Below are 14,435 nucleotides of genomic sequence, written 5' to 3'. Positions count from 1 at the left end.
GGAAATAACTACCACAGAGCAAAATAAAGAAAAAAGAATGAAAAGAATTGAGGACAGTCTCAGAGACCTCTGGGACAACATTAAACGCACCAACTTTCAAATTATAAGGGTCTCAGAAGAAGAAGAGAAAAGAAAGGGTCTGAGAAAATATTTGAAGAGATTATAATAGAAACCTTCCCATAATGGCAAAGGAAACAGTCAATCAAGTCCAGGAAATGCAGGGTGTCCCATACAGGATAAATCCAAGGAGAAACATGCCAAGACACATACTAATCAAACTATAAAAAATTAAATACAAAGAAAAAATATTAAAAGCAGCAAGGAAAAAGCAACAAATAACGTACAAGGGAATCCCCATAAGGCTAACAGCTGATCTTTCAGCAGAAACTCTGCAAGCCAGAAGGGAGTGGCAGGACATATTTAAAGTGATGAAAGGGAAAAACCTACAACAAAGATTACTCTACCTAGCAAGGATCTCATTCATATTTGATGGAGAAATTAAAACTTTTACAGACAAGCAAAAGCTAAGAGGATTCAGCACCACCAAACCAGCTCTACAACAAATACTAAAGGAATTTCTCTAGGCAGGAAACAAGGACAAGGAAAAGATGTACAACAACAGACTTAAGACAATTAAGATGGTAATACGAACACACATATCGACAATTACCTTAAAGGTAAATGGATTAAATGCTCCAACCAAAAGACATAGACTGGCTGAATGGATACACAAACAAGACCCATATACATGCTGTCTATAAGAGAATCACTTCAGACCTAAGGACACATACAGACTGAATGTAAGGGGATGGAAAAAGATATTCCATGCAAATGGAAATCAAAAGAAAGCTGGAGTAGCAATTCTCATATCAGACAAAATAGACTTTAAAATAAAGACTACTACAAAAGACAAAGAAGGACACTACATAATGATCAAGGGATCAATCCAAGAAGTAGATATAACAACTGTAAATATTTATGCACCTAACATAGGAGCACCTCAATACATAAGGCAAAAACTAAAAGCCATAAAAGGGGAAATTGACAATAACACATTCATAGTAGGGGATTTTAACACCCCACTTTCACCAATGGGCAGATCATCCAAAAAGAATATAAATAAAGAACACAAGCTTTAAATGGTACATTAAATAAGATGGACTTAAATGATATTTATAGGACATTCCATCCAAAAACAACAGAATACACTTTCTTCTCAAGTGCTCATGGAGCGTTCTCCAAGATAGATCATATCTTGGGTCACAAATCAAGCCCTGGCAAATTTAAGAAAATTGAAATCATATCAAGTACATTTTCCAACCACAATGCTATGAAAATAAATATACAAGATATATTGATATTGGATATCAATTACAGGAAAAAACTGTAAAAAATATGAAGACATGGAGGTTAAATAATATGTTACTAAATAACCAAGAGATTACTGAAGAAATCAAAGAGGAAATAAAAAAATACCTAGATACAAAAGACAATGAAAACATGATGACCCAAAACCTATGGGATGCAGCAAAAGCAGTTCTAAGAGGGAAGTTTATAGCAATACAATCCTATCTCAAGAAACAAGAAACATCTCAAATAAACAACTGAACCATACACCTAAAGCAATTAGAGAAAGAATGAAAAATAACCTAAAGTTAGAAGAAGGACAGAAATGATAAAGATCAGATCAGAAATAAATGAAAATGAAAAGAAGGAAACAATAGCAAAGGTCAATGAAATTAAAAGCTGGTTCTTTGAGAAGATAAACAAAATTGATAAACCATTAGACAGACTCATCATGAATAAAAAGAAGACTCAAATCAACAGAATTAGAAATGAAAAAGAAGTAAAAACTGACACTGCAGAAATACAAAGGATCATGAGAGATTACTACAATCAACTATATGCCAATAAAATGGACAACCTGGAAGATATGGATAAATTCTTAGAAAAGCACAGCCTTCCAATATTGAACCAGGAAGAAATAGAAAATATAAACACACCAATCTGAAGCAGTGAAATTGAGACTGTGATTAAAAATCTTTCAACAAACAAAAGCCCAGGACCAGATGGCTTCACAGGTAAATTCTATCAAACATTTAGTGAAGAGTTAACACTTACCCTTCTCAAACTCTTCCAAAATATAGTAGAGGGAGGGACACTCCCCAACTCATTCTATGAGGCCACCATCACCCTGATACCAAAACCAGACAAAGATGTCACAAAAAAAGAAAATTACAGGTCAATATCACTGATGAACAGAGACGCAAAAATCCTCAACAAAATAGTAGTAAACAGAATCCAACAGCACATTAAAAGGATCATGCACCATGATCAAGTGGGGTTTATCCCAGGAATACAAGGATTCTTCAATATATGCAAATCAATCAATGTGATACACCATATTAACAAATTGAAGAATAAAAACCATATGATCAACACAATAGATGCAGAAAAAGCTTTCGACTAAATTCAACACCCATTTATGATAAAAAACCCTGCAGAAAGTAGGCATAGAGGGAAACTATCTCAATATAATAATAAACATAATAAAGGTCATATATGACAAACCCACAGCAAACATCGTTCTCAATGGTGAAAAACTGAAACCATTCCCTCTAAGATCAGGAACAAGACCTGGTGCTCACTCTCACTGCCATTACTTTTAGTTTTGGGGGTTTTTATTTGTGGTACACAGGCCTCTCACTGTTGTGGCCTCTCCAGTTGTGGAGCACAGGCTCGAGATACAGGCTCAGCAGCCATGGCTCACTGACCCAGCCACTTCACGGCATGTGAGATCTTCCCAGACCAGGGCACGAACCTGTGTCTGTTGCATCGGCTGGCAGACTCTCAACCACTGCACCACCAGGGCAGCCCTCACTGCCATTATTCAACATAGTTTTGGAAGTTTTAGCCACAGCAATCAGAGAACAAAAAGAAATAAAAGGAATCCAAATCAGAAAAGAAGAAGTAAAACTGTCACTGTTTGCAGATGACATGATACTATACATAGAGAATCCTAAAGATGCTACCAGAAAACTACTAGAGCTAATCAATAAATTTGGTAAAGTAGCAGGATACAAAATTAATGCACAGAATTCTGTTGCATTCCTATACACTAATGATGAAACATATGAAAGAGAAATTAAAGAAACAGTACCAATTACCATTACAACAAAAAGAATAAAATACCTAGGAATAAACCTACCTAAGGAGACAAAAGACCTGTATGCAGAAAACTAAAAGACACGGTTGAAAGAAATTAAAAATGATACAAACAGTTGGAGAGATGTACCATGTTCTTGGATTGGAAGAATCAACATTGTGAAAATGACTATACTACTCAAAGCAATCTACAGATTCAGTGCAATCCCTATCAAACTACGAAGGACATTTTTCACAGAACTAGAGCAAAACATTTCACAATTTCTATGGAAACACAAGCCAAAGCAATCTTGAGAAAGAAACAGAGAGCTGGAGGAATCAGGCTCCCTGACTTCAGACTATACTACAAAGCTACAGTAATCAAGACAGTATGGTACTGGCACAAAAATAGAAATATAGATCAATGGAACAGCATAGAAAGCCCAGAGATAAACCCATGCACATATAGTCACGTTATCTTTGACAAAGGAGGTGAGAATATACAATGGAGAAAAGACAGCTTCTTCAATAAGTGGTGCTGGGAAAACTGGACAGCTACATGTAAAAGAATGAAATTAGACCACTCCCTAACACCATACACAAAAATAAGCTAAAAATGGGGGAAAATACCTAAATGTAAGGCCAGACACTATATAACTCTTAGAGAAAAACATAGGCAGAACACTCTGTGACATAAATCACAGCAATATCCTTTTTGACCCACCTCCTACAGTAATGGACATAAAAACAAAAATAAACAAATGGACCTAATGAATCTTAAAAGCTTTGCACATCAAAGGAAACTATAAAGAAGACAAAAGAACAACCCTCAGAATGGGAGAAAATATTTGTAAACTAAGCAACTGAAAAAGGATTAATCTCCAAAATATACAAGCAGCCCAGGCAGCTCAATATCAAAAAAATAAAAATAAAAACCCAATACAAAAATGGTCAGAAGACCAAAATAGACATTTCTCCAAAGAAGATATACAGATTGGCAACAAACACATGAAATGTTGCTCAACATCACTAATCATTTGAGAAATGCAAATCAAAACTACAATGTGGTATCACCTCACACCAGTCAGAATGACCATCATCAAAAAATCTACAAACAATAAATGCTGGAGAGTGTGTGCAGAAAAGGGAACCCTCTTGCACTATTTGTGGAAATGTAAATTGATGCAGCCACTATGGAGAACAGTATGGAGGTTCCTTAAGAAACTAAAAGTAGAACTATCATACGACCCAGCAATCCCACTAGTGGGCATATAACCTGTGAAACCATAATTCAAAAAGAGATATGTACCACAATGTTCATTGCTGCACTATTTACAATGGCCAGGACATGGCAGCAACCTAAGTGTCCATCGACAGATGAATGGATAAAGAAGATGTGGCACACATATACAATTGTGTGTTACTCAGACATAAAAAGAAACAAAATTGAACTATTTGTAGTGAGGTGGATGGAACTAGAGTCTGTCATACAGAGTGAAGTTATTCAGAAAGAGTAAAACAAATGCTGTATGTTAACACATATATATGGAATCTAAAAAAAAAAAGAATGAAAACGGGTCTCACGAACCCAGGGGCAGGACAGGAATAAAGAGGCAGTCGTAGAGAATGAACTTGAGGACACAGGGATGGGGAAGGGTAAGCTGGGACGAAGTGAGAGAGTAGCACTGACATATATACACTACCAAATGTAAAATAGATAGCTAGTGGGAAACAGCCACATAGCACAGAGAGATCAGCTCAGTGCTTTGCAACCACCTAGAGAGGTGAGATAGGGAGGGTGGGAGGGAGACGCAAGAGGGAGGGAATATGGGGATATATGTATACTTGTAGCTGATTCACTTTGTACAGCAGAAACTAACACTACTACAGCAATTATACTCCAATAAAGTCGTTATAAAAAAGACATGAAAAAAAAAAAGAGAAGTCGAGGCTTACATTATTCATTGCCATCTGATACACAGCCTTTTCATTCATCAGAGAGCTTGGCACAAAAATGAAAAAGGTGTTGCTATAAAGTTTTCTCCATGAACGGGTCCATATACACATTCTCGCAGACACACAGAGACACACAATTTCCTACAAATAGACCCTCAACCCTCAGCATAGAACAGGAGTATATCAGTTAGAAACTTAATTTGTCTGCTAGTTACAAATATTCCAGTACCATAAACAAGTAAGTGCTTATTCTCTTAAAGAAATGAAGTCTGAAGGCAGACTGCCCAGGGCTTCATCATTACATCCACATTCTAGGCCACATGAAGAAGAAAGGGAAGAGAGTTTGTTTCTTCTTATTGAAAGCCTCTTCCCAAACGTCCCACTCAATATTTCAACTTACATCTTATTATGCAGATCATAATAACATAACCATATTCAGTTATAAGAAAGGACAGAAACTAGACTTTGTTAATTCTGGCACATGGCACATGGCACATTGCACTGGGTATTTATTTTGTATCACTTTTAGTAAGAAATATACAATAAGCTTCATTGTTTTACCTACATCACCCATTTAATGTTCACAACAACCTTGAGATAGTTATATGAATAATTCCATTTTAATAGATGAACTTAGACACCAAGTTGAAAAGGTGAAGTAATTTCCTCCAGGTCATGCAGCTGAATGTGTTAGAAATGTTGACTTAGGGATGTACCTAGGAAAAAAATTTAAGAAATATCAGTTCTTTGGTTAAAGGGATACTTATTTAAAGACTATGTTTATTAATTGAACAAATATTTATTGAACTTTTACTATTTTCCTGATAATATCTTAGGTTCTATGGAAATATCAGTAAATAGAGAGATAAGATCCCTACCCACATAGACGTTACCTTTCAAGAGCAAACAATCCATAAAGAGATTATGGATTATGAACAACACTATAAATAAACAATTTAATTTGCTATAAAGTGTATCAGTGAGGATAGGCTAGGAGGTTATACTACAGTAACAAACAAGCCCCCTCTATTTATTCACAGGGGAGCAGGGGAGCTCTGCTCATGGTGCTATCCTGGGAGAAGCTGAGAGATACACCATCTCCAAACTCCAAAATCAATTCAGCAAGAGAAGAATGATGCAGGTTTCACACTGGTCATTAAATACTTCCTCCCAAAAGCAATATATCAACACATGTCCCTTTGACTCACATTTCAAATCATTTGAATTACTTAGCCACGTGTTGAGGGGACCATGTTCCAGGCATAGGAAACAGAGTAAGAGAATGGCTTGGCCTGATGGAGGGACAGAAGTGTGTCCTCTGTCTTGCAGCTAGGGAGCTTGGCAGCATCCCTTTCTTGGGTACCCCTCTAAGGTCCCTGATGATACTCTTCATCCCCAGATTAGATCCATTCATTAGGGTATTTTGGGGATATTTTTCTATAAATACAGAAAGAGGCAATCATGCCCAGAAGTCTACTTGGTCTTCATTCCTTTCTTTACTATGAGGGTTTTTTATTATACCCTATGAAGTTATCCAATCATATCTCCATAGTCTTGGCACCACCGGTCTTTTTCTCCCCCTAAACCTAACCATGAGAATCTGGAAGAAGAAATTCACCAGTCTGTTAACCACTTTTACTAAAATATAGTAAAATTTCAGGTGTTAAATCAACTCCAGAGAATGTCTGGAGTCACAGTGACTGTAGTGTTTCCTAATGCTGCAATGTCAATAAAGTTTTGCTTCAATGCGCATAACCTCAATCCAACTCATATTTCATTCTGAAGAATATTTTATAATCATCATTCGAAGTTTTCACTGGCAGGATATGTCTACGTTCTACAACTTTCTTTGAATCCAGTAAGAGGGAAATGATCATCTCATTTCTTGTGGGGCATAATTGGCCTATATCAATAATTTCAATAAATGGTTTCACTACCTGGTAGATTATTGTAATTTGTGGGGAAACTGTGATAAAATTTTTGGAGCCATCCATCTGCTCTTGGCACATTCTGCTCTTTGACTCTCTAATGGTTTCCATTATTTCTTCCCTTGTAATATACTTCTCCAATTTTTCTTTTTTGCTCTGTGGTTACTGGTGCATTGCTGTTTTTGTAAAGAAATTTTGAAACCTGCTATACTTTACAGGTTTTTTTCTGATTTATATTCATTTTGTGAAATGTTACTAAAGCAGAATTAATTTAAAATTAGTCAGTTCAAAGCATTCCAAGTCCCACCTTCTGAAATGGTAATTGAGCAAATTATTTCATTTAAACAACAGAAAAGAACAGAACAATAATTTCCATGTTCCATTAATGTAATGCCAATGGATTAATTTTGTCCTAAAAAGAACTTCTTTGGCTTTCAGTAGGTGTATTGTGACTCACTTCAGTTGATGTTCTTGGTTTAATGATATGGTTCAGTCTGAGTTAAACACATGTTGTACCAAACACTACTATTTGCCCACGTAATAGTTATCATCCCCTTTTTTTTAATGACAGAATGCAGTTGCGCTTTGGTAGGAATGTGCCTGTCTAGGAACTGCATTTCCCAGCTTCCTTTGCTACTAGAATAGTCAAGTAACCCAGTTTTGGTCAATGGGAAGTGATAGTTACTGGACAGGAATTCTGGGAAAGCTACTTAAAGAGTAGGCTGACTTGGATGGCTTACATATTTGCCTTTTTCTTACCCCTTCTTCTTACCCCTTCCTTCTTCCTTCCTTCCTTACCACTTTATGGATTCCCAGCATGATGATGATTAAAAAGCAACTATCTCGTGTTCATGAAACTGTATCAGATACTAGTTTTTTGTTGTTGTTGTTGTTGTTTTTAGCAAAAACAGAAAGAGGCTGGTTTCTGATGACATTATGGAGCTGCCATATTGACCCTGTGCTGCTCATTTCTGGAGTTCTCATTATATGAGATAAACAAAAGAACAAATTTATTTCAGATACTGTTTTTCAAGTTTGTTTCTTAGAATCTAAAAATTAAATTGAGAAAAATTGCCATCTTAACAATGTTTAGTTCTCCAATCCATAAAAATGGAATACCTCTTCGTTTAATTGGATCTTTAATTTCCATCAACAATATTTTGTAGTGTACATGCCTTGTACTTATATTTGTTAAATTCATTTTTAAGTATTTTTTTTCTATTTGACACTATAATGGATGGAATTGTCTGCTTAATTTTAATTTTGGATTGTTCATTGAAGAATATAGGAATACAACTGATCTGGGTATATTAATCTATTAGTATGAGGTATTACATTAATTGATTTTTCAGGTGTTAAATCACCTATGGTGGACATAATCTTAATGTGGCCCCCATGATCTCTACATCCTGATATTAATCACAATCCCCCTGAGTATGGTCAAAGCTGGTGACTTGCTTCTGATACATAGAATACTGTAAATATGACTCAATGTATGAGATTACATGATTACATAAGATTGTAATGCCTGGAGTCTCTTTATTCCTTGCTGGATTTGAAGAAGCAAGGGTCTACATTGAGGAATTTCATGTGGTAAGGAAATGCAAGCAGCTTCCAGAAGCTTAGGGTGGTCTCCAAGCAACAACCAGGAAGTAACTGAAGTCCTATAGCCATAAGGAACTGTCAAAAATCTGAGTGAGCTTACAGGAAGATCCATCCATAGCTGAGCCTCAGATGAAACTGCAGCCCTAGATGACATCTTGATTGCAGGCTTTGGGGGATTACTAAGCCCAGGACCCAAATAAACTGTGCCTTGGCTCCTGACCCACAAAACCTGTGAGATAACAAATCAAACTGAGATAATTAAACTGCATGTTGTTTTAAGCTACTAAATTTATGGAAACATTGTTACATGGCAAAAACTAGTGTACTAATGTAGAGTTCCTGAGATAAATCCTACTTCACCATATGTTTCTGGATTCCATTTGCTAATATTTTGTTGACTATTTCTGTGTCTATTTTTACAAGTGATACTGATCTGTAGGTTCTTCTGATGTCTTGTTTAGCTTTGTTATCAATGTCCTCAGAGAATTAGTTGGAAAGTTTTCTCTCTTCAATTTTCTGGAAGAGTTTTTGAAGGCTTGATATGATTTATTCTTTAAGTGTTTGATATAATTCACCAGTGAAACATCATCTAGGTTCGAACTTCTCTTTGAGCAAAGATTTGTAATTACCAATTCAATTTCTTATTATAGGTGTTTTGGGATTTTCTGTTATCTTAAGACAATTTCAGAATTTTGTATCTTTCTAGAAATTTCATCTAAGTTGTCAAGTTTACTGATATAAGTTTTTCCTAATATTCCTTTACAATCCTTTTAATTTTTGTGAAGTCCGTAATTATGCCTCTAGTTTCATTTCTGATTTTGTAAATATGTCTTCTCTCTTTTTTTTTTCTTGATCAGTCTTACTAACACTTGTTCTTTTTTTTTTTTTTTTCGGTACGTGGGCCTCTCACTATTGTGGCCTCTCCCATTGTGGAGCACGGGCTCCGTACGTGCAGGCTCAGTGGCCATGGCTCACGGGCCTAGCCGCTCCATGGCATGTGGGATCTTCCTGGACTGGGGCACAAACCTGTGTCCCCTGCATCGGCAGGCGGACTCTCAACCACTGCGCCACCAGGGAAGCCCAACATTTGTTCATTTAAAAAATATTTCCAGAGAATCAACTTTTGGTTTAGTTGATTTTCTCCACCTTTTTCTGTTTTCTATTTCACTGATTTCTACTCAGATCTATATTGTTTCCTTCCTTTTGCGTGCTTTGGGTTTCATTTGTTCTTCTTTTTCTACTTTCTTAAGGCAGAAGCTTAGGTTATTGTTTTGGGATCTTTCTTCTTTTCTAATATAGGTCTTTAAAGCTAAAAATTTCCCTCTAATCATTGTGTTAGCTGCATCCCATAAATTGATATGTTGTGTCTTCATTTTCAATCAATTTAAAATATTTTCTAATTCTCTTGTGATTTCTTCTTTGATAGATATAGTACGTTGTTTGATTTTCAAATATTTTTGGATTTCATAGATTTTCTTCTAGTATTGATTTTTAATTTAATTCCATTGTAGTCAGAGAATATACTTTGTATGTTTGCAGTCCTTTTAAATTTATTGAGATTTTTTTTTTATTGCCTAGCATGTGGTCTAACCTGGAAAATGTCCTGCATATGTTTCAAAAGCATGTGCATTCTATTGTTGTTGAGTAGAGTGTTCTATTGAGCCATGTTGGCTAAAAATATTCAAGTTTTCTGTATGTTTTTGTGTTTATCCTGCTTGGAGTTCACTGAGCTTTGTGAATGTATAGATCATAGTTTTCATCAAATTTCAGCAGTCTTCAGCCATAAATTCATTGAATTTTTTTTCTTTCCATTTCCCTCTCTCCTCTCCTTCTAGGATTGTCACTATGTGTATGTTGGAATGCATAAAGGTGCCCATATTTCACATCATTTTTCCTGAATCTTTATTCTCTGTGTTCTTCAGTTACATGGTCTTGATTACTGATTCTTTCTTCTGTTACTGATTCTTTCTTCTGTCACCTCAAATCTACTGTAAAACCCCTTTAGTAAATTTTTCATTTTCGTTATTTCACTTCTTAACTCCAGAATTTCTATTTGGTCCTTTTAAAAATAATATCTCTCTTAATTGATATTCTCTATTTGATGGCTCATTGTAATAATACTTTTGTTTAATTCTTAACAATGCCTTTCTTTTGTTATTTGAAAATATTTATTATATCTGCTTTGAAGTCTTTGCTAAGTTGAACATCAGGGGAAATCTGAATAATTTCTATTTTCTGCTTTTTTCCTGGGATGTTCATTCATGTTTGCTCATTTGTTTTTCATCTCATAATATTTTGGTGAAAACTGGACCTTTGAATAATATCATCGAAACTGTGTATTTTTATCACCTACTGTTTGTTTGGTGACTTAGCTGAACTAAGTCTCTAGACTTGCTCTCTCTCCCCACATTGTGTGTGACCACTGAAGCCCCTGATCAGTTTTTCAAATTCTTTTTAAAACATTTTAAGTCTGGCATCCAAGTGGTCACTCTAGGGCCACTCTAGCTTAGTGGTCAATAATGATTGGTCAGATTTTGTGCTTAAGCACCTTGAGCCAGTAACTCTTCCACTCTTCACTAGTGGATCTGTGGTTGGATTGAATACATTCAAAATTCAGAGTTTTCAAGTTTCCTCTGGTTTTTATTTTTCCTGTGCTCAAGCCATCACATTTAGCCAGGGATACATAGGTATCTAGAGACCTCTCTAGGCTCTCTTGTGCACGCATGCAGCTTTGTGCATGTTTTCAGCTTCCCAGACCACCAGGGATATGTAGGAGCTTATCAGAGCCCACATTTGCCTATTTAATTTTTGAATGGTCTTCAGTCTGCTGCTTGTCTCAAAAAGTATAACAGCTTCAGGCTAGCTGCAATATTAGATGGCCTTCATTGCCACCTAATAATGTCTTTAGACATGGGTTTTTTCCAAGTCAACGCTGTGACTGGCATCAGTGAAGCTGCCAGTCCTCATGGTCTGCTCTTCCCCGGTACAACTACTGCACCAGGGAGCTGGGGCAGGGAGCATGATGATGAAGACATCCTCAGCTAAAATGCCACAGATTCCCACTGTTCTTACCGAGGTTTACTGTTTTTTCTTGAATAAAGGTCTCTCAATTTGTCGTATGATTTAGTCAACATTCAGAGTCCTTAAATGATTATTTGTGCCTATTCTGTCTTATCACTGCTTTTTGGTGAGAAAATTTACAGAGCTCTTTCTTCAGCCAATCCAGAAGTTACCTTTTAACTTCTCCTTCATATAACTAAAAGCTATCTGTGTATTTGTGCTACTTTTGGAGAGAATTCCTCAGTGCTATTTTCCAATCCTAGCAGGTCTATTCTTTTTTCATCCTTTGTTTGGGTTGTTTTGTGTGTATGAGTCTGGGGTGGGGTGGTAGGGTGACAATTGTGTAGGTGTGTTAAATTTCCAAGATTTCTCTACTGTTTTCCTTCTTATGAAGCTCTATTCAAATTTTATGATGAAATATTCTGCTAAAACTCTCTAGGTAGAATTTTTAACTTCTTTATTATTTTTGCACTTTGTTTCATTGGGGTTTGTCTTTAGTTAGTCCATTTGCTGCCTCTTTATTCATACTGAGCACAGCCCTTCTTCCAGTGGCAATAATACCAGTGCCTTACTCCAGCCTCAAGGAAAGAATTCTGCTCTTCACTTATACATTCTTCATGAATCATGGCAACTGATATCATAAGAGCTATTCTGAAAGCCTATAGTACAAGGACTGACCTCAGACTTTATTGCTGAGGGGCTCCTTGCATAAGCCAATCTTTATGTGGCAGAGACCAGTTATCTAACAACTTCCTGGTATCTCTAGGAATCTTCATTTCACCTCAGTTGTAAGTACAATTAGGAACTAGACTTTTTTTAACTGCATAATTAAAAGGGAGCACAGGTGGTAAGTAATTTCCAGAATAAATGGAAGTCTATTTTAGGAAAAGCAGAAACATTTTTAGAATTTTTAAAAAATTTTTATAGCTTTAAAAATATTGTGGCTCGGTCTATTTGGGGTATAATATATAATTTTGTGACTTATTTTGGGGAGACATTTCAAGAAACTAGTATTATGTGGAATATATTTTGGACAAAGTTGATATATGTAATATGTAGGTATTACATTCATGATATAAAGAATATTACCAAGAATTAAATTAAAACTTGTATTATCAATAGTCCTGATTAGGTCAAAGGTAACAAACTGTTCACCTCTCCCCACAAAGAAGATTCTGATTAGATAAAATAATACCTCGTATAATACCATTTAAATAGACTTGCAGTTATAAATTCAAATGTAAACTTTAGGTGTAGTGGATTAACTCAGTTTTAAGTCTTAATTTCTCAATGAAAAAAGAAAGCAATTTACAGGTTTGCCTGACAAAGGTACATTCTGATGATGCCTAGTAAAATGACTTACAAAGTTCCATAGTCTATAATTTAAGTTATTCTTTCATACTTGTTTCAAGATTCCAGAATTCCAGGGGGAAATAAAACCCAATATCAGAAATAAACTTTGCATTTTAAAGTGAAAGCAGGCAAGCTTTTCCCTTGCTTAGAACAAGCTATTTCTAAGCTGTAGTGAAATTAATCAGTTTGTCTAAGGGCAGCATTAACAGTCAATGCAAGATATTTGTTGAACAAATATCTATGGAGACCTCCTCTATATGAAAACCCGACCTTAAGCATATAACTATATTATTGGGAAGTTGCAAGAAAAAAAGTCAAGAAAGTTGTAGTAAATGCCATATGAGCCAGAGGAGCTCTGGGAAGAGAGTAAGAATATTTACCTGAAATGAGTAGGAAAACTTCCTAGTAGATATAGCATTTGGACTGAACTTTGAATCACGGCATCAAAGAATCAGAGCATTGTAAGTTTGGGGATACAGAGGTAACAAATTCAGATTCCAGGAAGGTAGTACAAGTAAAACATGTGTGCTAAAGCCAAAACAACTGGGAATGTTGGGACTGTGGTGAACTAGGAGGTGCTTGCCCTGTCTAAAGCAAGCAATCTGTTCTTAGCAACACCAATTATTGTCAAATGAGAATGCAGGCCCAGTGTTATCATAATTTCTGAAAATTTTCCCCAAGAAAACTTGAAATATCAGATTTTTATGTGAATCTTGCATAAATCTTGAATCAATACCAATAAATATTATCAATATCAATAAATATTGATAACTAAGTCCATCTGTTTTACAGCATCGTGTAGGCCAGATTGGCTGTGAGATATTGATTTGCTGTCTTCACCTTAAGATAATCTGGTTCAACACTTGCTCTCTTCAGAATCCTTGGATTTCCTTCATGACTTTTCCACCAAGTGGTTATCCACCCTCTAATTTAGCTCCTCCTGAAATGGGAATCTCAATGCCTGGCTAGGCAAGTTGACTACCAGAACTTTCTTCCTTATATTTGCCCCTGAGATTGTCCTAGTTTTTCCTGTGTACTACACAGTTCTACATAAGGGCTTAAAGTATTTGAAAACAGCCATTGTGTTCCTCATAAACTTTGTCTAGTGCCTTCAACTTTTGCTCAACTGGCACGATTTCAAGTTTCTTACCAACTTGACCACCCTCATCTGGATGGATTCAATGATCTGTAATTCTCAGTGCATAACACCCAAAACTAAATGAGGTGGTCTAGGCAAAGAATGAATATTACCATCCTTGTTCTAGGTATACAGCTAATATTAGGCAGGTATCAGTGCATGAAACTCCCATATATTTTAGTAGAAAGGGATTTACATAATATGAAATCATTAGAATTGTTGAAGGAGAGGGAGACAGAGGGCCACTCCTG

The sequence above is a fragment of the Delphinapterus leucas genome, chromosome 7 (assembly GCF_059928025.1).
Source record: "Delphinapterus leucas isolate spDelLeu-1000000601 "Yukka" chromosome 7, BTC_Dleu_Yukka2, whole genome shotgun sequence".
NCBI lineage: Eukaryota > Metazoa > Chordata > Mammalia > Artiodactyla > Monodontidae > Delphinapterus > Delphinapterus leucas.
Note: the sequence above shows the minus strand (reverse complement) of the source record.